Source organism: Triticum aestivum, chromosome 4A, assembly GCF_018294505.1.
Source record: "Triticum aestivum cultivar Chinese Spring chromosome 4A, IWGSC CS RefSeq v2.1, whole genome shotgun sequence".
Lineage (NCBI taxonomy): Eukaryota > Viridiplantae > Streptophyta > Magnoliopsida > Poales > Poaceae > Triticum > Triticum aestivum.
This window is the reverse complement of record NC_057803.1, coordinates 35,944,329-35,968,009: the sequence shown is the minus strand read 5'-3', so window position 1 is coordinate 35,968,009 and position 23,681 is coordinate 35,944,329.

Genomic DNA, 23,681 nt, shown 5'->3' with positions numbered 1-23,681 from the left:
GCACATCACTATAAGCCTTGCAAGCAATGTGACTAATGAGTTAGTTGCCGGATGATGCATTACGGAACGAGTAAAGAGACTTGCTGGTAATGAGATTGAACTAGGTATTGAGATACCGACGATCGAATCTCGGGCAAGTAACAAACCGATGACAAAGGGAACAACGTATGTTGTTATGCGGTTCGACCGATAAAGATCTTCATAGAAGATGTAGGAGCCAATATGAGCATCCTGGTTCCGCTATTGGTTATTGACCAGAGATGTTTCTCGGTCATGTCTACATAGTTCTCGAACCCGTAGGGTCCTCACGCATAACTTTTGATGACGATTTGTATTATGAGTTATGTGATTTGATGACCGAAGTTTGTTCGGAGTCCCAGGTGAGATCACAGACATGACGAGGAGTCTGAAAATGGCCAAGAGGTAAAGATTCATATATTGGAAGGCTATATTCGAACATTGGAAAGGTTCCGAGTGATTCGGGTATTTTTTGGAGAACCGGGGAGTTACGGGAATTCACCAGGGGAAGTATTGGGCCTTATTGGGCTTTAGTGGAAAGGAGAGAAGGGCCGGAGGCAGCGCGCCCCCAAGGGCTGGTCCAAATTGGACTAGGAGTGGGCGGTGCCCCTCTTTCCTTCTCTCTCCTCCTCCTTCCCACTCTCCACCTCTTGGAAAAGGAAAGGGGACTCCAACTAGGATTGGGAATCCTAGTTGGACTCCCCCTATAGGCGCGCCCCTCCTAGGCCGGCCTCCTCCTCCTCCCTCCTTTATATACGGGGGAGGGGCACTCCAAGATTTGTCTTAGCCGTGTGCGGTGCCCCCCTCCATAGTTTTACACCTGTCGTAGTGCTTAGGCGAAGATCTGCGTCGGTAACTTCAGCATCACCGTCACCATGCCATCGTGCTGATGGAACTCTCCCTCGGCCTCAACTGTATCAAGAGTTCGAGGGACGTCACCGAGCTGAACGTGTGTAGATCGCGGAGGTGCCGTACGTTCGGTACTTGGATCGGTTGGATCGCGAAGACGTTCGACTACATCAACCGCGTTACTAAACGCTTCCGCTTTTGGTCTACGAGGGTACATAGACACACTCTCCCCTCTCATTGCTATGCATCTCCTAGATAGATTTTGTGTGATCGTAGGATTTTTTGAAATACTACGTTCTCCAACACTCATTGTCCTAATAATGATAAAGAATTTGAGTATATGCCAAGAGTTCCATATTCCAGTGTTGTTGGTTCTTTAATGTATGCCATGGTGTGTTCTAAGCCTGATTTATCATTTGCAGTGAGTTTGGTCAGTCGATACATGGCTAACCCTGGTAAAGAACATTGTGTAAGGACATATTTATCCCTAAGTGTTTTGGTGATTGATGACAACGCATTTGCGGACTAATCGTGTGCCATGAGTATTCCAGACACCTCTTTGCTAGGCACAAGACGATTGGGTGCTCCTCGAAGACTGAAGAAGACTGCGTCTTTTCTACGTTTCTTTTTGGTGGATTTGAGTTGTAGGAAAGCCGTACTATTAAGAGGGGGTACGCATTGGAAAGGTTTGGGTGGAATCATCACGTACACGTCTCCTTCTTATCCCCTCCTTCTTCCTTGGAGCTTCCTCCGTTTTCTTGCCTCCCGTGTCTGGCTGCCGTTGTTGGTTGCGGTAGTACTGCTCCCAGGTCAACGGTAGTACCATGGGCATTCGCGGTAGTACCACGCGGTAGTACCGCAGGTGCCCACGGTAGTACCGCGTTCGCCGAGCGGTAGTACCGCGCTATGCAGTCAGGCAGTAGTACCGCCCCTCGGCAGTACTACTGTGTCGGGTTTTTGCTACTTCCGTTTCTTTGCGGAAGTAGGCACGGAAGTTTCCCTTCTCCCTTGGCTGGGATTTTTGCCTCGCGGTAGTACCGCATGGGGGGGCGCGGTAGTACCGCGCATGCGGAAGTACCGCCCCAGCTCCTGTGCGTCTGTTTATCGGTTCTGTGCTGGGGTTGCGGCAGTACCGTGAGTCGGTACGGTAGTACCGCGCGACCTTGCGGTAGTACCACTGGCCAGGTGCGGTAGTACCGCTGGCCGCGGGCTGGTTGGTGGGTAACGGTTGGATCTTTTCCACACACTATATAAGGGGTCCCCTTCTTCCCCGTTGACTCACCTCTTCCACCACTAAGCTCCATTATTGCTGCAAGCTCCATTTTCACCCGATCTCACTCCCTAGCCAACCAAACTTGTTGATTTGCTCGGGAGTGGTTGAGAAGGCCCCGATCTACACTTCCACCAAGAGATATTTGATTCCCCCACTAATCCCTTGCGGATCTTGTTACTCTTGGGTGTTTGAGCATCCTAGACGATTGAGGTCACCGCGAAGCCATAGTCCATTGTGGTGAAGCTTCGTGGTGTCGTTGGGAGCCTCCAATTGAGTTGTGGAGATTGCCCCAACCTCGTTTGTAAAGGTTCGGTCGCCACCTCCAAGGGCACCAATAGTGGAATCACGGCATCTCGCATTGTGTGAGGGCGTGAGGAGATTACGGTGGCCCTAGTGGCTTCTTGGGAGCATTGTGCCTCCACACCGCTCCAACGGAGACGTACTTCCTTTCAAAGGGAAGGAACTTCGGCAACACATCCTCGTCTCCACCGTTTCCACTCTTGGTTATCTCGTGCCTTTACTTGTGGAAGCTTATTTGTTTCATATATCTTGCTTGCTTGTGTTCCTATCCGTGTTGCATCATATAGGTTGCTCACCTAGTTGCATATCTAGACAACCTACTTTGATGCAAAGTTTAAATTGCTAAAGAAAAGCTAAAAATTGTTAGTTGCCTATTCACCCCCCTCTAGTCAACCATATCGATCCTTTCAATTGGTATCAGAGCCTCGTCTCTTTATTAAGGACTTTACCGTCCAAAGAGTATGGTTGATATCGTAGACGGTGTGGAGGAGCACTCCGATGTGAATCCGATCTCGTCTACGGGCGATGGGGGAACCTCGGTCTCTCGTGAGGAGTTCAATGTGGCCTTGGAGACATTGAAAACCTCCATGACGACCGAAGTTGAAAGCATGTTTACTAAATTTCTTGAGGGGCTTAAACTATCCACCGCACCGTTGAAAGTGCGTGACCCCACCAACAAGGTGACGGATGCTATCCCCGACAAGGGGGAAGCTAGTAGTGAAAAGGCTCCTTCTTCTAGTGGTAATAATGGCACCGGAATCTTTGCCCATGTGGAACCACCACTTGTTTATGGTGGACCGGTTCCTTCCACTCATTTGAATCATGCCGGTCCTCCCCCTAAGATTGTGAAAAATGAGGACTTTGATTCTTGGGTTTACCGCTTTAAACGTCATTTAAATCATGTGAACACTAACCTTTGGAGAATCATTGAAGAAGGTTTTTATCCGCATGATCCAAGCAACTTCACTCCTTGAGAAGCCTTGGATAATCAATTCAATGAGAACGCTCTCTTCATCATTCAAGATGCACCCGAAGACCTACCTCATCTTCGTCCATTAGCCTTGGCCAAAGATGCATGGCATTGTGTTGTCTCTCTCTACCGGGGAAGCGCAAGCATTCAACGCTCCAATTATGAAGTGGTACAAGATGAGGCCGATGAGTTTGCAATGAAAGAAGATGAAGAACCTCGTGAGCTTTATCGGAGAGTAACCAAACTCGCGGTCTCACTACGAGATCATGGGAGCAAGGACACGGATGACAATTGGATCAAGCACAAATTCCTCAAGGCAATGATGCCCTATCACAAGGCCATGTCCTCCATCATTCGTCAAAGACCGGACTTCCACACTTTAACCTCAAGCGAAGTGTTGGATGAGTTTGTGGCCATGAACCTTTTGAACAAGACCGCCGACAATGCGGTGCTCCATTCTCAACGGGCAAAGAAGCCTAACCTTGCATTGAAGGCCAAGCTCACCGTGGAAGAAGAAGAAGAGGAAGAAGAGGAGAGCAACCCCGAAGATACGAAGTATGCATATCATGAACACATGGCACTTGCTTCAAGGCAATTTTGGAGCAAGAAAAACTCGAGGCCAAACTTTAGCAAAAGCAACTCGAGTGGCACAAGGGGCAAGCAACGTGTAAGGACTTTCTACAATTGCAGCAACGTGAGTCATTTCGTTGCGGAATGCCCGTATGAGAAGAAGGAAGATAATGGTGGCAAGCTCATCCGAAAGGACAAGGCCAAGTCGTTCCCCAACAAGAACAACTTCACCAAGAAGACTCCTCCCAAGGCTTTGGTTGTGCAAGAAGAGTACAATGAGGATGATGACGATGATGAAGATGGCGAGTCAGTTGCCATGGCCTCCGTTGCCATTGCAACAATGTCACGGGTGTCTCTCTTCGACTCACCCAATGAGAGCATCACCGCCAAGTGCCTCGTGGCTAAAGCCACCAACAAGGTAACCTCCAACATCAAAACTACCATCATTAATCATCCTTCCCCGATGGATAGCATTAATGAACTTGAGGGAGCAAATGTGGAGGCTAATGAGTTTGAGGCCTTTATGGGCAAACTCAAGGGAAAATCCAAGAAGCACTTTGTTGCTCTCTTGGAACAACTTGGTGAAGCCAATGACATGATCGAGGCTCACGAAGACACCATCTCTAAGATGGAAGGGCATAGTCGTGACTATGCCGATGAGATTTCAGATCTTTCCAATGCTCTTGAGGAAGAGCGTGGTCTTCGTTTTGCTCTTGAGGAGTCACACAACATTGATCATGCTAAGTTAAAGAAAGATTATGATCATGTCCTCATTGTTTCTCGTGTGCTAAATTCCGAGAAGGCCAAACTCGGGGTTGATCTTGCTAGACTCAAAGAGGAGTTTGATATACTTGACAAGGACCACAAGGCCTTGAAGGGTATTCACGCTAGTCTCAAGGAGTCTCATGATCAACTCCAAGTGAAGCTAACTAAGGAGAAAGCAACTTTTCCTCATATGGTTCTAATTGATAATGCAAATGCTACTAACCCGTGTTGTGAGCATATACATCTTGTTGAGGAAAATGCTAAGTTGAAGGAGCAACTTGAGAGAGGTCTTGCGACTTGCATACAAGGCAAGAAGAACCTCAACGATCTCTTGATCAACCAAAAGGGAGGTGTGGCCAAGGAAGGGGTTGGGTACGTGCCCGACTCCAAAAACAAGAAGAAGAATGACAAGACCAAACGACCTCCTCCCCTCATGCAAACCTTTGTGAGGGAGGGAGAGAGTGCCCCCGAGGAGAAGAAGAAGAAGAACAATGTCAAGAAGGGCAATGTCACCCCTCTCAACAAAGCCGGCGATTTTAACCCTTCTTATGTGTTATGCCGTGCTAGTGATGGGCATGTTTATGCCAAATTTGTTGGTCATCTTCATGAAGACATTGAATGGTCTATTTGGGTTCCAAAAAACCCTTGTTACTAACATCAAAGGACCCATTACAAAATGGGTACCTAAAACCAAGCATTGATCTCTTGTAGGTGTTTGCTTCCGGTGGGGGATCATGGTTGCTCGATAGCGGAGCTACAAATCATATGACCGGAAGCAAGGACTTGGTGGTGGACGTGCACAATGTTCCATCTATGCCCACCAATGTCGAGTGGGGTGACGCCTCATCTTCTAAGGTATTGGGACTTGGCAAGGTGGTCATCTCTCATGATCTCACGATCGAGAAGGTCATGCTTGTTGAGTCCCTTGCATGAAATTTACTTTCCGTTCGTCAACTTGCTATCATGGGCTTTGCCACTTTCTTTGATATCGATACCGTGGCCCTCTTGTGGAGCAAGACTCTTAAAGTAGCTTTTGTTGGGCATGTCGAGAACGGTCTCTATGTGATTAACTTTTCGGAGCGACCCACTAAGACCGCGACATGCCTAATGGCTAAAGTTGATGTGGGATGGCTTTGGCATCGCCGTTTAGCCCATGTCAATATGAGATCTTTGCAAAGTCTCCTCAAGGGGGACCATGTCCGTGGACTAACGAATGTTAGTTTTGCTAAAGATCGTGCTTGCAGTGCCTGTATCGAAGGAAAGCTACATGAGAAGGCTCACCCTCCCACGACTATCATTTATTCAAAGAGGCCTTTGGAGCTCCTTCACATGGATCTCTTTGGGCCTCCATACTTCGATAGTCTTGGAGGTAGGAAGTATTGCTTGGTGATTGTGAATGACTACTCAAGGTACACGTGGGTGTATTTCTTCAAGAGGAAGAGCGAGACCCAACAAACCGTCATTGACTTTGCAAATGAAGCACAACGTCAACACAATGCAAAGATCTTGACAATAAGAAGTGACAACGGCACCGAGTTCAAGAACTACACCTTGGATGAGTTTCTTAGTGATGAGGGAATCAAGCATCAATATTCCGCACCCTACACCCCTCAACAAAACGGTGTTGCGGAGAGGAAGAACCGGACGTTGATGGATGCGGCAAGGACCATGATGGCGGAGTTCAAGTCTCCGTACAACTTTTGTGCTGAAGCCATCAACACCGCGTGTCATGCATCCAATCGGCTCTACCTCCGCAAGGGCTTGAACAAGACTCCATATGAGATACTCACCGGTAACAAGCCCAACCTCAAGTACTTCCGGGTATTCGGGTGTAAGTGTTTCATTCTCAAGAAAGGTGTTTGGTTGTCTAAATTTGAGGCTAGAGCTTATGAGGGCATATTTGTTGGCTATGCTACAAACTCTCATGCATACTGTGTCCTCAATAAATCCACGGGACTTATTGAGGTGACGTGTAACGTGGAGTTTGATGAGAATAACGGCTCCCAAGTGGAGCAAAGTGGCACTTGTGATGTAGGTGATGAAATTCCTCCCCAAGCCATAAGAAGAATGGGTGTTGGCTTTATCCTACCCATTGAGGAACCCCTTGTGGCCGAAGGAGAAGGACAAAGCTCCACTCAAGTGGAGCCATCACCAACCCAAGGCCCACACGCTTCCGAAGAACAACATGAAGGCCCTCATCCTCAAGAACATGATCAAGGGCAAGATCACGCTCAAGACGGTGTTGACACATCAAGTGATGCCCAAGGTCAAGTTCTCTCATCCTCCGAGCAAGTTCAAGAACAAGAACAAGCCCAAGTCGACGCTCAAGATGATCAAGTGACCACTCCTCGTCTCACCCCCGAGGAGGAATTAGAGCGTCGTGCCGCCAAGGTTGCTTCCAAGCTCTCCACCAAGGATCATCTCATGACGAATGTGCTTGGAAGATTAAGAAAGGGGGTAAGCACTCGTAGAAGATTAGCAAATTATTGTGATCATCACGCATTTATCTCCTGTGTGGAACCCCACAAGGTCTATGAGGCGCTAGAAGATCCGGATTGGCTCAATGCCATGCAAGAAGAACTCAACAACTTCGAGCGCAACAAAGTGTGGAGATTGGTGCCAAGACCGACCGGGAATCACAATGTCATAGGAACCAAGTGGATATTTAAGAACAAGCAAGATGCCCATGGGATCATCATTCGCAACAAGGCTCGTTTGGTAGCACAAGGCTACTCCCAAGTCAAGGGTATCGACTACGGTGAAACCTTTGCTCCCGTTGCTCGTCTTGAATCCATTCGCATGTTGATTGCATATGCTTCTCATCACAACTTTAAGTTACATCAAATGGATGTGAAGAGTGCTTTTCTTAATGGTCCCATTAATGAATTGGTTTACGTCAAGCAACCCCCGGGGTTCGAGGATCCCTACTTTCCCGATCATGTGTATCAACTCGATAAGGCACTCTATGGCCTTAAACAAGCCCCACGTGTGTGGTATGACCACCTTACCGAGTTGTTACAAGACCATGGTTTTGAAGTTGGGATAATCGACCCCACTCTTTTTACTAAGAAGGTCAAAGGGGAGTTGTTTGTGTGCCAATTATATGTTGATGATATTATCTTTGGTTCCCCTAACAAAGCTTTCAATGAGGAATTTGCCGCTCTCATGACCTCAAAGTTCGAAATGTCTTCCATGGGAGAGTTGAAGTTCTTTCTAGGGTTCGAAGTGAAGCAAAGAAGAGAAGGAACCTTCATCAATCAAGCCAAATATACTCAAGACATGCTCAAAAGATTCAAGCTAAGTGATGTCAAGCCAGCTTCCACTCCCATGCCTACCAAGTGCCAACTTGACATAGATCCCAATGGTAAAGCGGTGGATCAAAAGGTCTATCGCTCCATGATAGGTTCATTGCTTTACCTTTGTGCATCTAGACCGGATATCATGTTGAGTGTGGGAATTTGTGCACGTTTTCAAGCCGCACCTAAGGAAAGTCACTATGTGGCGGTCAAACGAATCTTTCGATATTTGGCTCATACCCCAAACTTTGGCCTATGGTACCCAAAAGGAGCAAACTTCAAGCTTGCAGGGTATTCGGATTCCGATTGGGCGGGAGACACAATGGATAGGAAGTCCACTTCCAGAGGGTGCCAATTTCTTGGTTGCTCTTTGGTAAGTTGGTCCTCCAAAAAGCAAAGTTGTGTGTCTCTCTCATCCACCGAAGCGGAGTATGTGGCGGCCGGTAGTTGTTGTGCACAACTCTTATGGATGAGGCAAACTCTAAAGGATTACGGTGTCATTTGTGACAAAGTTCCTCTTTGGTGTGACAATGAAAGTGCCATCAAGATCTCTCTCAACCCGGTGCAACACTTCAAGACGAAGCATATTGAGATTCGGTATCACTTCATCCGGGATAACATTAGGCGAGGAGAGATCGAGCTCAACTACGTCAACACTCATGATAACCTTGCAGATATCTTCACGAAGCCCTTGGATGAAGCAAGATTTCGCGAGTTAAGGCATGAGCTAAATATCATCGATTCGAGCAATGTTGCTTGAACCCTTGCACACCCACCATACTCAACGTGTTGTCCTATTTAGATGTAGGCATGGACATAGGGGGAGTGATGTTCTCTCAATGAACTCTCCCTCCCCCCATTATGCATAAATCAATCAAGTCTTTCACATTAGCCATGTTTGATGGTACTTGTGCTTCAAAGACGAGTTTTGGTCATGGACCCAAGGATAATTCTTCGCGGTGCCATACCAATTGACTCAAACATAGGTGGCTACGGCCACCGCCCTCTCTTTTGGAGAGGTGGTGTCTCGTGGTTGGTTCGTTTGTCGTGTGCCTTTCTGGTTTTGTGTGTTGCGTGGTCTTGTGGTGTCGTGTTGGCTCGGAGTGTTTTGTGCAAAGATCCAGTTTTTCGTGTGCTCGAAACGTGCATCTTCTTGAGCTCATGGTACTATCGCATCTGGCCGCGGTACTACCGCTTTGGGAGGCACGGTACTACCGCACCAAGCACGGTACTACCGCTCTGGTGCGATACTTCGGAAGTACCGCGCCGGGCGGTACTACCGTGTTTGGGCACGGTACTACCGCGCCGTCGAGGGCGCGTGGGGGTTATGACTCGGGAAGGGGAGTTCCAACTCCCCATACCCATTCTTTTGTCTCTCTCTCTCCACGTCTCTCTCTCTCAAGAACGGCGCCGGAGGCCCTCGCCGGATCTCCGTCTCCGGCCACTCTCCTCGGATTCCTACCGGTGGGATCGTTCCCCACCACTTCCTCTTGCCATGGACCAAGGTTTTTCCCCAAATCCCTCTTTTTCTTGGTTGTTCTCTTGCTTCTAGGTTTTTGGGGAGAAACTTGTCGTTCTTGAGATTTTAGGCCAAATCTGTGCAAGAGTAGGATGTAGGAGAGTCGTGATGCGTAGGAAACATACTTGATATGATGTCTTGTGGTAGCTTTGTCCAACTGTAGTACCGCCGTGGTTTCGTGGGCTTTTTTAGATTTGAACCTGTTCAGATTTGACGCGGTGCGGTACTACCGTGCCTAATGTGCGGTACTACCGCCCGTCAGGTGCGGTACTACCGTACCGTGCGGTACTACCGCTCTGCAGACGCGGTACTACCGCGCCAGCCGCGGCGCTAAGATCATACTACCACTCCTACACCTAGTACTCCCGTGATCTTGCACGGTACTACCGCGTCTAAGAGCCGTACTACTATCTTAGCTCCGCAGAACTTGGCAGTACTACCGTAGGGATCGAATCTCTCTCTAGGCATTTATCATGTTTGCTTTCTGCTTGTTTCACTTGCTTTGTTATGGTCTTTGCATTAATCTCTCTTGGCTGTTGTGGGTGTTTTTGTGTTCTGTGTATCAGGTGGTGGCTCTCGCCGTTCCAATCCCAGTCGTGACACTGGCTCCAAGCGTATGCGCAACCCCCAAGATGAAGCCCCAGAGGGCTCCAATGCCCCCAAGCGCAATGTCAAGACCACTGCCAGCAAGCAAAAGGAACCTGCTAAGGGCATGGATGAGATTTCTGTCACTGAGTATGTCGAACGCCGGAGGGTCAATCCCTATGTGACTCCTCGGGCTGTGCTCGGAGGCACTGAGATGTTCTGGAACAAGCAACAGGTTCTCATCTATCTGGATATAATCAAGAGCAAGAAGAATACATTCGTGGAGGTCAAGTGGATAGACATGCATCACATGCGGAAGGACAAGTTTCGTGACTATTTTGGAGAGGCTCTGGACTTGGTGGAGCAGTTTGCTATTGAGCCGGTGATCTCTTTTCACCATGACTATGACCCTGAGCTCATCTGTCAGTTCTTTGCCTCAGTGTACTTTCATCCCGGGGAGGAGCGGAGGATGACCTGGATGACCAATGGCCGTCAGCTGTCTGCTACATGCAAAGAGTTCATGGATCTGCTGCACATTCCTGATGACGGGCTTCACACCCCCGTTGGTGTTCGCCCCCATGCCAACTCTGAGTCTGCCAACAAGAACCTGCTTGAGCCCTTCCTTGTTGAGAAGGTACTCCCCAATGGCAAATCATCTTGGGTGTTAAACTCCTTTCTGGATATCATGCATCGCATCTTCCGCAACACTCTGTTCTCACGCATTGGCGACAAGGACAAGGTACATGCATATCTAGTGGACATGTTGCTCTTGTGTGCAGAGGCACGTTCTTCTCAGACTCAGCCACTTGATGTCTCACACATCATGTGGTGTGAGCTTCGGTTTGCGGTGTTCACTCGCAAGGTACCTATCTATGGATCGTACCTGTTTCTGCTGCTCTCCACCACTTGGGAGAAGATGTACCCGGGTGATGAGTTCCTTGCTCCAGACTGGATTCGCCATGAGTCCATTAGCCTCCGCGTCAAGCCCAACTGGGCCAACACCACTACTCGTGCTGAGGCCTCTTCTGCTAGGAGGGCTGCTGGTGAGGGGGAGGCTGCTGCTGCTGAGAATGTTGCTGAGGACCGTGCTGCTAGGTCCACCACTTCTTCCTATGAGCCGTCATGGGCCAAGAAGCTAAAGGACAAGATGAAGACTCTCTTCTGCATGCAGGCGAAGGGACAGTACAGGGCTCACGTGGCAGACAAGGAGAGTCGCCGCCGTGACAAGAAGGTTATGAGGCTCTTTGGAGAGGATGTGTCTAGCGGGTCTGAGGACGTCATCACACCAGAGGCTGCCTGGATGTCAAAGCAGGGATACAAGTGGACCAGTTCAGAGGATGACCTCGAGGAGACTATCCCCGCTGCTGAGTCTGACGAGAAGCACGAGGAGCAGTGGGACGACTTCTCTGCCTGAGCCACCCCATGTGTGTAGGTGTCCTCTCTGCCTTTTTGGCGTCTCGATGCCAAAGGGGGAGAGAGTGTAGGGATTTGCGTTGTGTCGTGCTTGTTGCGTTTATTTGCTTTGTCTTTTGGACCTCGTTTGTGCTTGGTTGCTCTCGTTTGGTTTGTGCTTTCAAGTCCTTTCCTTCATATGGTGTAAGACATATGCACTTTATCTATCGTAGTTAACTTATATCTTGTCTAGTGATAGATATGCCTTGTCTCTATAATATAGGGGGAGCTCTGTTCCTAGTATTTGTGTGCCATGCAGTCCATAGCACTCATCTAGGTGGCACACATCTAGGGGGAGCCCGTCTATATTATAGAGAGGAGGGGTTTGCATTTACTTAATAGTATTTTCTTTGTGCAAATCCCGTTTTGTCATCAATCCACCAAAAAGGGGGAGATTGTAAGGACATATTTATCCCTAAGTGTTCTGGTGATTGATGACAACGCATTTGCGGACTAATCGTGTGCCATGAGTATTCCATACACCTCTTTGCTAGGCACAAGACGATTGGGTGTCCCTCGAAGACTGACAAAGACGGCGTCTTTTCTACGTTTCTTTTTGGTGGATTTGAGTCGTAGGAAAGCCATACTATTAAGAGGGGGTCCGCGCTGGAAAGGTTTGGGTGGAATCATCACGTACACGTCTCCTTCTTATCCCCTCCTTCTTCCTTGGAGCTTCCTCCATTTTCTTGCCTCCCGTGTCCGGCTGCCGTTGTTGGTTGCGGTAGTACTGCTCCCAGGTCAACGGTAGTACCGTGGGCATTCACGGTAGTACCGCGCGGTAGCGCGGTAGTACCGCAGGTGCCCACGGTAGTACCGCGTTCGCAGAGCGGTAATACCGCGCTATGCAGTCAGGCAGTAGTACCGCCCCTCGGCAGTACTACCGTGTCAGGTTTTTGCTACTTCCGTTTCTTTGCGGAAGTAGGCATGGAAGTTTCCCTTCTCCCCTGGCTAGGATTTTTGCCTCGCGGTAGTACCGCATGGGGGGCGCGGTAGTACCGCGCGTGCGGAAGTACCGCCCCCGGCTCCTGTGCGTCTGTTTATCGCTTCTGTGCTGGGGTTGCGGCAGTACCGTGAGTCGGTACGGTAGTACCGCACAGCCGCGCGGTAGTACCGCTTGGTTGCAAGCAGTAGTACCGCGCGGCCTTGCGGTAGTACCGCTGGCCAGGCGCGGTAGTACCGCTGGCCGCGGGCTGGTTGGTGGGTAACAGTTGGATCTTTTCCACACACTATATAAGGGGTCCCCTTCTTCCCCGTTGACTCACCTCTTCCACCACTAAGCTCCATTATTGCTCCAAGCTCCATTTTCGCCCGATCTCACTCCCTAGCCAACCAAACTTGTTGATTTGCTCAGGAGTGGTTGAGAAGACCCCGATCTACACTTCCACCAAGAGATATTTGATTCCCCCACTAATCCCTTGCGGATCTTGTTACTCTTGGGTGTTTGAGCATCCTAGACGGTTGAGGTCACCGCGAAGCCATAGTCCATTGTGGTGAAGCTTCGTGGTGTCGTTGGGAGCCTCCAATTGAGTTGTGGAGATTGCCCCAACCTCGTTTGTAAAGGTTCGGTCGCCGCCTCCAAGGGCACCAATAGTGGAATCACGGCATCTCGCATTATGTGAGGGCGTGAGGAGATTACGGTGGCCCTAGTGGCTTCTTGGGGAGCATTGTGCCTCCACACCGCTCCAACGGAGACGTACTTCCTCTCAAAGGGAAGGAACTTCGGCAACACATCCTCGTCTCCACCGTCTCCACTCTTGGTTATCTCGTGCCTTTACTTGTGGAAGCTTATTTGTTTCATATATCTTGCTTGCTTGTGTTCCTATCCGTGTTGCATCATATAGGTCGCTCACCTAGTTGCATATCTAGACAACCTACTTTGATGCAAATTTAAATTGCTAAAGAAAAGCTAAAAATTGTTAGTTTCCTATTCACCCCCCCTCTAGTCAACCATATCGATCCTTTCACATTGGAAGGTTGTTTAGTGGATTTTCAGGTACCTTCATGATACTTCCAGTGCTTGTTTGAAATTTGGCAAAACTGCTGAGGGACTAAGTGGCTATGTGGATTCCGGTTTTGCTTCCATCGATTTGGACAAGAGGAGGTCCCTTATAGGTTATGTGTTCACTATTGGTGGTTGTGCCTTGAGTTGGAGGGCAACGTTGCAGCCAGTAGTTTCTCAATCTACCACTGAAGCAGAATACATGGCTATTACAGAAGCATGTAAAGAATCAGTTTGGCTGAAAGGTTCGTATGCTGAGCTTTGTGGAGATAATTCTTGCCTTAACTTGTTTTGTTATAGTGAGAGTGCCATTTACCTCACTAAGGATCAAATGTTCCATGAGAGAACAAAGCATATTGATGTCAAATATCATTATGTTCGAGACATTGTCGAGTAAGGTAAACTGAAGGTATGCAAGATCAGTACCCATGATAATCCCGCTGATATGTTGACAAAGCCAGTTCCTGTAGCTAAGTTTGAGCTTTGCTGAGACTTAGTTGGTATAACTCATTAGCCCTAGTGGTTGTTTGGCGCCGAAAGTGTTTTCTTGGTTGTTCAGGGAGGTGGTTCTCATTTATGCTACAAGATATAATTTGTCTTAAGGTGGAGTCTGTTATGTTATGCTCCAAATTCAAGTATAAAAAGGGAGGCTAACTTCTGACGAGCGAGCGGAGTGAGGCCCGTCGCCGGTAGACTTGGGCCGAAGCGGGATAGTTGATCAGATATAAATCCCCACGTTTGTAACCTCCCCTGATATAATGAAGTTTGGTTGGCTGGCGTCCGTAGTTTTTTCCCCTTTGTGTTGGAGGGGTTTTCCATGTTAAAATCTCGTGTCCCCTGCTTGTTCTTCGTTCTTCATCGAGTTGGTTTACTTGTCGTATCTCTAACAATTTCTCTAGCTTATTTTTCTCTCAGTTCTCACATAATGCTTCTTTTCTTTCTATTGTTTTTTCATGGTTTTTACTGGTTTTTGTTTCTTTCTTTTTTCTTCAATTTTCTTCTTTTTGTTACTTCTTTTTCGGTTTTCCGTGTCTTTCTTTCTTGATTTTCACTATTTCTATTCTTTTTCATTGTTTTTTTTCTTTTGCCTTGTTTGTTTGTCGGTTTTCATCAGTTACCTTTTTGTTTGGCACATGTTTAATTTTCTTCAGTATACAATGTACATTCTTAGTGTACGCATGATTTTTTTTCGATAAACGTCAACATTTTTTAAATACAAAATTTATAATTTTTCTTAAAAATGTTTTGAACACTTTTTTAATACATGGCCAACTTTTTTTCAAATACACATTGAACATTTCTTTCATGTCAATAGACATTTATATACACACAATGTACTTTTTTCGTATCCATCAGAAACATTTTTGTATACATATTGAACATTTTTAAATACAGAGTTAACAATTTTTCAATAGATTCTTCTGATGTCTATTTTTATTTAATGTAAGTTGTACATTTTCCGTATACAACAAGAACATTCTTTATACATGTTTGTAATATTTTAAATACATGAATAGCATTATTTTAAAATATATCTTTTGAGGTCTACTTTTTTCATATGGATTGTACATTTTTCGTATACAGTAGGAATATTCTTTTGTACTTGTTAAACATTTACAAATAAATGTTACTTTTTCAAGATATATGTTTTGATATCTAGTTTTCATACATATTGTATATTTTTTGTATACGAACAACCATTTTTCTTATGAAGGTTTAACATATTTTGGAATATATGTTTTAATTTCAACTTCTTTCATACATATTGTACAATTTCTGTACATCACGAACATTTTTCTAAACACGGTTAATATTTTTCAAATATATGGCTATCATTTATAAATATACATTTTTATGTCTACTTTTTTCCATGGACAATGTATATCTTTTTTATACATCAGAAATGATTTTTTACACACGTTTACATTTTTTCATATATATGTTTTGATGTCTACTTTTTTCCTACATGCTGTACATTCTCCGTATACATTAGAAACATTTTTCTATACACGGTTAACATTTTTCAAATGCACGACTAGTCTATTTAGGAAAAATACATAAAGTGATTATATATCTGTATATATATCTAGAATATGTGGAAATATAAAGTAAAGTTTAAAAGAAAAGCAAAACACGGAAAACAATGTGACAGAATACGAGGGCTTAAGGCATGTGGACCTCAAGCACGTTGGGCTGGCCCATTGTCGCTCACTCGGACATCGTTTGTTCGGCCTGGTTGAGTAAGCCTTTTCTGCCACAGGTAAGCTGTTGAGTATCTACAAAAACTTTGCTTCACCGCTAAAAAAGAACTTTGCCTCAATAAACATTATTTATGAAAAACTGCCATATCGCTATCATATTTAATATTTGTATCCTGAAGTTCTAGAGTGAAATTTTTCTTTGAAAATTTGACTAGATATATAGAAAAACACAACAACATATGCAACTCTAAATTATGGCCTCTCTGATTCACAGAAATTTCAAAACACAGGAACAGAAAAAATATAGGATTGAAGTAGCATGTTCATTTAATCCTATAGGATACCAGAAAGTGGTCGATGCCACAGAAAAATAATGAAATTATATAAAAAAAGATTGGAGTGGATGTTAGGTTTCGAATAAAATGTTGTACAGATGATTCTTTAGAAGAAGAAAATCCCATAACAACCAACGTAGAAAACATTCATAAGGATTCTAATCATCTAAAAATTCATATGGAATTCCATTGAATCAGAGGGCCCCTAGTTTTATTAGAACCCTCATACAATATACTTTTAGATTAAAATTTTCTATAGGCTTTTTTTGCTGGGTTTCTATAGGCTTGGTCACATGCAGAAATTTATAATTTGGAATCTATATCTATATCTATATCAACTATTAAAGGAAGGTGGTATTCTTGATTTCGTACCATTTCGTTTGGTCCCATAATTTCACGTACGCTATTTAGTTTTGTTACTTGCCACCCGTTTTGGCCCAATGAAGGAAGCCCATCCGGCAGCGCACTATGGCTCAGGTCCGGATAGCTGGCAAAAAATAAAAATGCCGATGTGAGGGCTCGATCTCATAACCTGCCAAATTGGTGACGCATATTTTGTCCAACTGACCTAGTTAGAGATATGAGAGGATTTTTTTCTCCCGTTGCAACGCATGGTCCTTTTTCCTAGTAAAACTTAAACTCCATTAATTAGGAACGGAGGGGATATTCTGTTACGTGATGCCCTGTCCCGTGGATGATAGCGTGATGGCCAGCCTTTCTCTGGGGTATCTCTGTAGTTTAGTGTATCAATTGGAAAATAACTCATGGACTCACAATGTCCACACGATGATGGGCCCTACGCTCTAGCAGCATGAAATCTGCCACCAATCATGAGGCGTTCGTGTTGTATCCGTCTGGTATACACAAAGACTCAAAGTAATCTGCAGTATTTCTCAGCGACGCCATCGTAATCAAGATAATAATCCGGTTTAAGAACCATACATCTTGACATAGACAATTAGACATACGAGCACAAGTGTCAAATGGGTCTATCCATAGCGGGGACCTGGTCAGCTGACGGATTTCGATTCTTTTGGGATTTGCATCAGAGAATCCACATCCCAGATCAGTTTTGCACGAGCAGAGCAATATCTTTCTGGGCTACTGGCTACCAAAGTTGACTTCGCAAAAGGAAAACATCTTTTGATTTCCTACGGTTGCTTTTTGAAGAAAAGCTACAGCCGTCAGTAATTTACTCAAAGAAAAAAAAAGCTACAGCCGTCAGTTTGAGTTTCAAAAAAAACAAGCAGCAGGCCGACGTCCAACTCCCAATCCTATAAAAAGGGATCGCTCCCGTGCGGCTCCACCAGCCGCACCGCGCCCAACTCCATCCACCGCCGGTTCCTTCCCCTCTTTCCTCCTCCCTCTTGTTGCCAGAGGGCGTGGCCTGGTGAAGCCTAGTCAGCGTCGGCGGCGGGGCTCTCTCGTCCTCTCGCGCGGGGAGGGGGGAGTGTCTTTGGCTAGCGTGGCACAGCCCGACGTCATGGCGTGTTGGTTCTTCGGCATGTAGTGTGACGGGCCGCAAGCGGTGGCGGCCGATCCAGGGCTGCGCGCCTGTATCATCTCCCGCCCAACGCTTGCTCCTCTAGCCGGTACAGATTGGAAGGGTTCGGGCCATGTGCTCGGATTTGTTATGCCTAACGCCGCCGTTCCTTCTATGTTGGCGGGCGTATCCGACGAGCGCTTCTGCCTTCTGCTCTTCTGGTTCGAGGGACTACTGCCGAGGGGATTTTTTTTTGCCCGGATCTAGCGGTGCAGATGCTGCGGCGACGTGTACGAACGTCACTAACCTCCTTGGAGGGCATCATCACGATGGGGTCCCATAGAGTTCCGAGGGAAACCTCAGGTTTGGCTTGCCGAACCGTACAGTGGCCGCACGTGGCGTCATCTACCTTCTTGGAGGCACTGTTTTGGAGCTCATATCTGCCGAAGAGATCGGGAAGGTGTAACGGCATTGGATCACCGTGTAGACTTGCCGGGAAGGGTCTTTTTGCTCCGTGGGAAACCCTGGATCTGGGTCCCCCGAATCGGATGATGGTGGTGGCGTCACAACCCCTCTTGGGGGCATCGTTCTTGGAGCAAGTGCTAGCTGGAAGGGTCCAGAGGTGGAGCGGTGTCGTATCTACCGCGTCGCTGTCGGCGGGTCTCAACAACATGGTGCGGCAAAGTCTCAATGGTGGATGCGGATGCGTCTTGATGGACAAGTGCATGACGGTGGTCTTGTTTGGCACTGTGGCCGTGTCGACGGCTGACTGGCCCAGCAAGGGTGATGCAGATCTTTTTTCTGAAGATGGGTCAATGATACAATGGTGCTGGCGCCTTCTGAAGCGTGTGCAGGTGGTGTACGCTTTGGCTCTGTTGCATCGGGTGTTTGCTCCTGGTATGTCATGCGGGCGGATCGGCGTTAACCCCTGCTCTAGATGGTGAGGCGTGAGGGCACTCCCCATTATCGAGTTTTTAGGTGTGAGTGGTGGCTTCAGATTGTTCGATGTATGTTCTTATCAGACCTTTGTTGAATAATTAATAAGAATATGTGCATCGCTCGATGCAGAGGCCGGGGCTTAGCCCCCCTTTGAAAAAAGAGCAGCTGTCAGAGCATCTACAACCGGACTTGCCAAACCCGGCCCCTCAAACGCCCACGAATGCGCTCGAGCGTGTCCGTAAGGACTGACATGGCACTCCTCAAATAACTCTCTCAGCATCCGAACACCTCATATATGATATCTTAAAACCATACAATGCATGCGAAGAAAAGATTACATACTACGTAGATTAACTAATCCTCGACTACTCTACCCATCGTCATCAGAGATGTCAACTATCTCCATTCCGGGTTCCGAGTACATGGCAGCAGACGCAACTCCGGTTCCTCCTGTACCTCCACCTCCATCTCTGCTTCCACCTCGTCGAAGAGCACGTCGGTCTCCGCTTGTTCTTGCCGGAGGAAGCGCCACTTGGACTCCACGTACGCCACATCCCGGATGGACTCCAGGATGGCTGTCTGCTCCGCCATGTCCGAGGCTTGGGCGATGGCGAACTTAGCCATGGCCACCTCCATGGTGAAGCCCGCAACAGGCGTCGGCTCCTCCTCTAGCTCCTCCGCATATGCCTCCTCCGGATCCACCCCATCCATGGGATTCGGCTGCTGTTGTTGCCCCTCCCTCCTCCTCGGTCTGGAAGCGGCGCTTTCGCGTTAGCATAGCGTACGTGGTGTTCTTATGCCGAGCCATATCGGACGGTGGGGGAATATGAAGGTGGAGGCGAAGAGAAATGTGCTCAGGCTAGCGTTGCAAAGAGGGAGGAAGAGGTTGTGGCTAGGTTTGGGGACGCCGGACGACTCAGATAGACGGACTTTGGCCTCGGGCGACGAGCCGAAGCGGCGCCACGCGACATTCCCACCCCCACCGGAGGAGACGCCCATCAGACTGTTGGGTTTTCAGGCGATTCCGTGTGGGACCTGGCCGACAGTATGACGTGGCAGACGCTCTTGGTCGTGCCCGGTCCTCTCGATATCCACTTCATATTTTGAGCTGGATATGATGGGTGTTGGTCAGCCCAGGCGTTTGAAACCCATTTGAGGCGCCCATCTGGGTCAGTCTTTTTTGACCAGTCACTGACTGGGCCGTCCACTCGGGCGTTTGAGGCGGGTTTGGGGCGCCCTGCTGTTGATGCTCTCAGTTTGCAACCAGTCGCTCTACCATCAGTCCACAGGAATCCTACGACCTCGTGTGGTTCAGTTATTTATTTGTGCAGCTTAGTTACGAAATCACTTGGTGCTAGCAATTGATTCCTTTGGACAACCACAAGCAGTCAAATTTAGGGTTGTGAAATGGATTTTTCTCGACGCCACTCATGCTTAACTTCGAGTTATGTTTGATATAAACTTGAAAAATAAAGAGATCCTTAGGCTCTTTTTTCTAAACAGCAAAAAGATTAAACTTGTCTATTCAATTAAGAAGAGAATGAAGTTTGTTAGTGTTACAACACCCCCCAAATGGCCCAAGAAGTGAGCATGGCAAGCGAGGCCGGTTTGGGATGATAGTGTTGGATAGGTCCAATCCACCACTCTTTAGTGGAACGCAGACGGCGCCATGTTGAAGTATCAATACTCTCAAGATGTAGTCAGTCCTTTATCATGTCCCAAAGCTTAGTCGTGAACTGACACTTGAAGAATGTGTGATCAACGAACTCTTGTTCTTGCTTAAGCGTTTGGCCAACCTATCTGCGGTCCAAATCCTATTTTGCATGGCTAACCAAGTGAAAAATAATCACTTTTGGCGGCGCCCAAAGCTTGCAAATCGTGTGCTTTGTAGGGGACCGAATGGTGCCATGGAATTATGCTTTGTAGGTGGGCTCCGCCGAGTAAGTACCACTATTGGTGTACCCCAAAGGGGGTGCATGCACCATTGAAAGTGCTAGTGATCGACTAGAGGGGGGTGAATAGGCGATTTTTATGAAAGTCTTCAAAACATAGAAGTTTCGAAGACAAACGATAGAAATAAACCCATTACCATGCAGGGGAAGGTAGACTACACTAGGAAAGCCATAGTCAAGTATTCAATGAAGTGAAAGCACAAAGACTAATAGCAGCTAAGCAGTATAGATCAGGATGGAAGATAGTATGAAGCCAATCAGAACAAGCAGTCACTCAGTGAAGACAAAAAGATAATGCAAACAGGCAATGACTTCACAAGGACCAACTGCAAATAAAGAGATGGGAAGGATAGAACCAGTGCTCGTTGAAGACAATGATTTGTTGGACCAGTTCCAGTTGCTGTGACAACTGTACGTCTGGTTAGGGAGGCTGAGATTCAACTCAGAAGACCGCGTCTTCACCTTATTCCCCTTGAGCTAAGGACACCCAGTCCTCGCCCAATCACTCTGGTAAGTCTTCAAGGTAGACTTCCAAACCTTCACAGACTTCGTTCACCGGCGATCCACAATGACTCTTGGATGCTCAGAACGCGACGCCTAACCGGCTGGAGGATTCACAGTCCTCAAGTGTAATAAGTCTTCAGATCACACAGACAGGAAGACTTCAGTGATGCCTAACACTCTTTGGCTCTGGGTGTTTAGGGCTTTGTCCTCGCAAGGATTTCTCTCTCAAAGGCTTCGAGGTGGGTTGCTCTCAAACGACAAAAGCCGTGCACTAACTCTGAGCAGCCAACCAATTTATGGTGTAAGGGGTGGGCTATTTATAGCCACTAGGCAACCCGACCTGATTTGTCCGAAATGACCCTGGGTCACTAAGGAACTGACACGTGTTCCAACGGTCAGATTTCAAACACACACGGCAACTTTACTTGGGCTACAAGCAAAGCTGACTTATCCAGCTCTGGATAAGATTTGCTCTCATTGTCTTCGCTCGAAGACATAGGATTTTGGTTAAGCATCACTTCAGTCATTCTGACTGGTTCACTTGGACCCCACTTAACAGTACGGTGGTTCCTATGACTCAACAAAGAAGAAAAGGAAACAACGAAACAACTAAGTCTTCGCGCTCCATAGTCTTCACGCGATGTCTTCTCTTGTCATAGTCTTCAATGTGAATACCTTCACATACCACCTTTGTCTTCAATGTCTTCATACATTTTTAGGGGTCATCTTCGGTAGGTAAACCGAATCAATGAGGGACTACTACCTGTGTTATCCTGCAATTCTCACAAACACATTAGTCCCTCAACCAGGTTTGTCGTCAATACTCCAAAACCAACTAGGGGTGTCACTAGATGCACTTACAATCTCCCCCTTTTTTGGTGATTGATGACAAACTAGTTGAAGTTTTCAACGGGGATAAAAGTATGTGAAATTGTAAAGGATTTAAGTATTGTCTTCGTAAGTAGCAGGAAGGCTCCCCCTGAAGATGTGCATATAAGTATTTTGCCTTTGAATGCAAATGCACATGGCAGGTTGTACTTGCGGAGCTCCTCTTCTACTTATGAAGACAATTCATCATGCATGAAAGTATATATCAAAGATAATGACATGCATAATGAAAAAATGGACGTCTGCAAGATGACTTCGTGCGGAATTTATCGTCGCACATGCGGAATTTATCATCGCATCACATAGTGTCGAAAAGGTAGCAGACGACCAACAAGTTTAAGTGTTACAACTCAAAACGAACCAAATGTTCAAAAGCGAGAGTTGTAAGCACTTGGCAAATGTAGCAAAAAGTAAAGCAACCACCCATATGGACCCGCTTGAAGACTATCAACTCATATGCTTCTCCCCCTTTTGTCAGTAATGACCACAAAGGTTTGAAGACATAGAGCTTTATACTCATTCCCATGAGGAGTAGGCGAAGCAGCAGGGTCGTCGTTGAGGTCCGGTGGTGTAGAAGAACTTGGTGCAGTGTCGACACGCGCTGAAGGTGGAGGTGGTGAACTGGCATCATCTTGATTATCGATAACTCTGGCATTCACCATTGCAGCTGAGGAAGAATAGTCAGAGTCTTCAAGTGAGGGAGTCCGACGCAAGTGAACATTCCTTGGAGGAGTGGAGTCAAACTTGAATCTTTTTGTGAAGCCATCGTCTTGAAGATCTGCTTCAGCAGTGAGCAAAGTCAAACTCTTCCAGGACCTCCGACAGGTTTCATGTGTAACAAAGGCGTTCTTGGTGGCAAGATTGCGAATGCGATTGACGTCCACCAAGAGGCTTTGCATCTGATGCTTAAGCCAGTCATGATGCTTATCCTATTTCTGATGTAGAGCGATGAGAAGCTCTCGGTCATTGAGAACACGAAATCGCTTCCGAGGCCTTTGGGCAATGGTGCTTCCACTGGCTTCAGTTTGAGCGCGAGGGGAACGTGTGTTGCCAGCCAAGGGATAAACATGAGAGACTGCCTGAACTCCTTCAATGGGCTGGGTGAAGCTTTGACGATCAACATTGTGAAGATAAATTGGATCCTTTGCAGGCTCTGGGTAAATAGCTTCAACAGACAGATCAACCTCTGGCAAGAATACTAGATGATTGCGTGCAGACGGCTGATAGTTGAAGGCAGAGTGAAGCTTGATAAGACGCATTACCCATGGAGCATAGAACTTCAGACCAAAGATGTCGGAGCCAGATGCAGCCAACTGCCTGATGAAGAAGTCGTGAGCATTGAAGCTTATGCCATTGAAGATATAGAATACCAAAGTCTTCATTGCTCCATCAAGCTTCACTGCAGATGAATGTCCTTTGACAGGCCATAGAGTTTTTCTGATGATATGGTAAATGGTGCGGGGCATATACTCTAGGTCTTCAACAAAGAATTCAGTTGGGTATTCAGCGTCGCGTGGCAAAGGCTTCATCATGCTCAACATTTGGCTCATGTTGGGTTCTGGCTTCTGAAAAATGCTCTCCAAAGCATTTTGGTGTTGTTGACAACCTGGTTCATAATATTCGCCAGGAGTGGGAAGGGCTATAAGCTCAATGATGTCTTGGGCTTTAGCTTCATGATGAACATCTCCTGTCATCCACTCAAGGATCCAAGTCTTCGGATCCCTGTTGTATCCACGAATGTGGAGGGTAGCATAGAATTGAAGCAGAAGTTCTTCATTCCAGT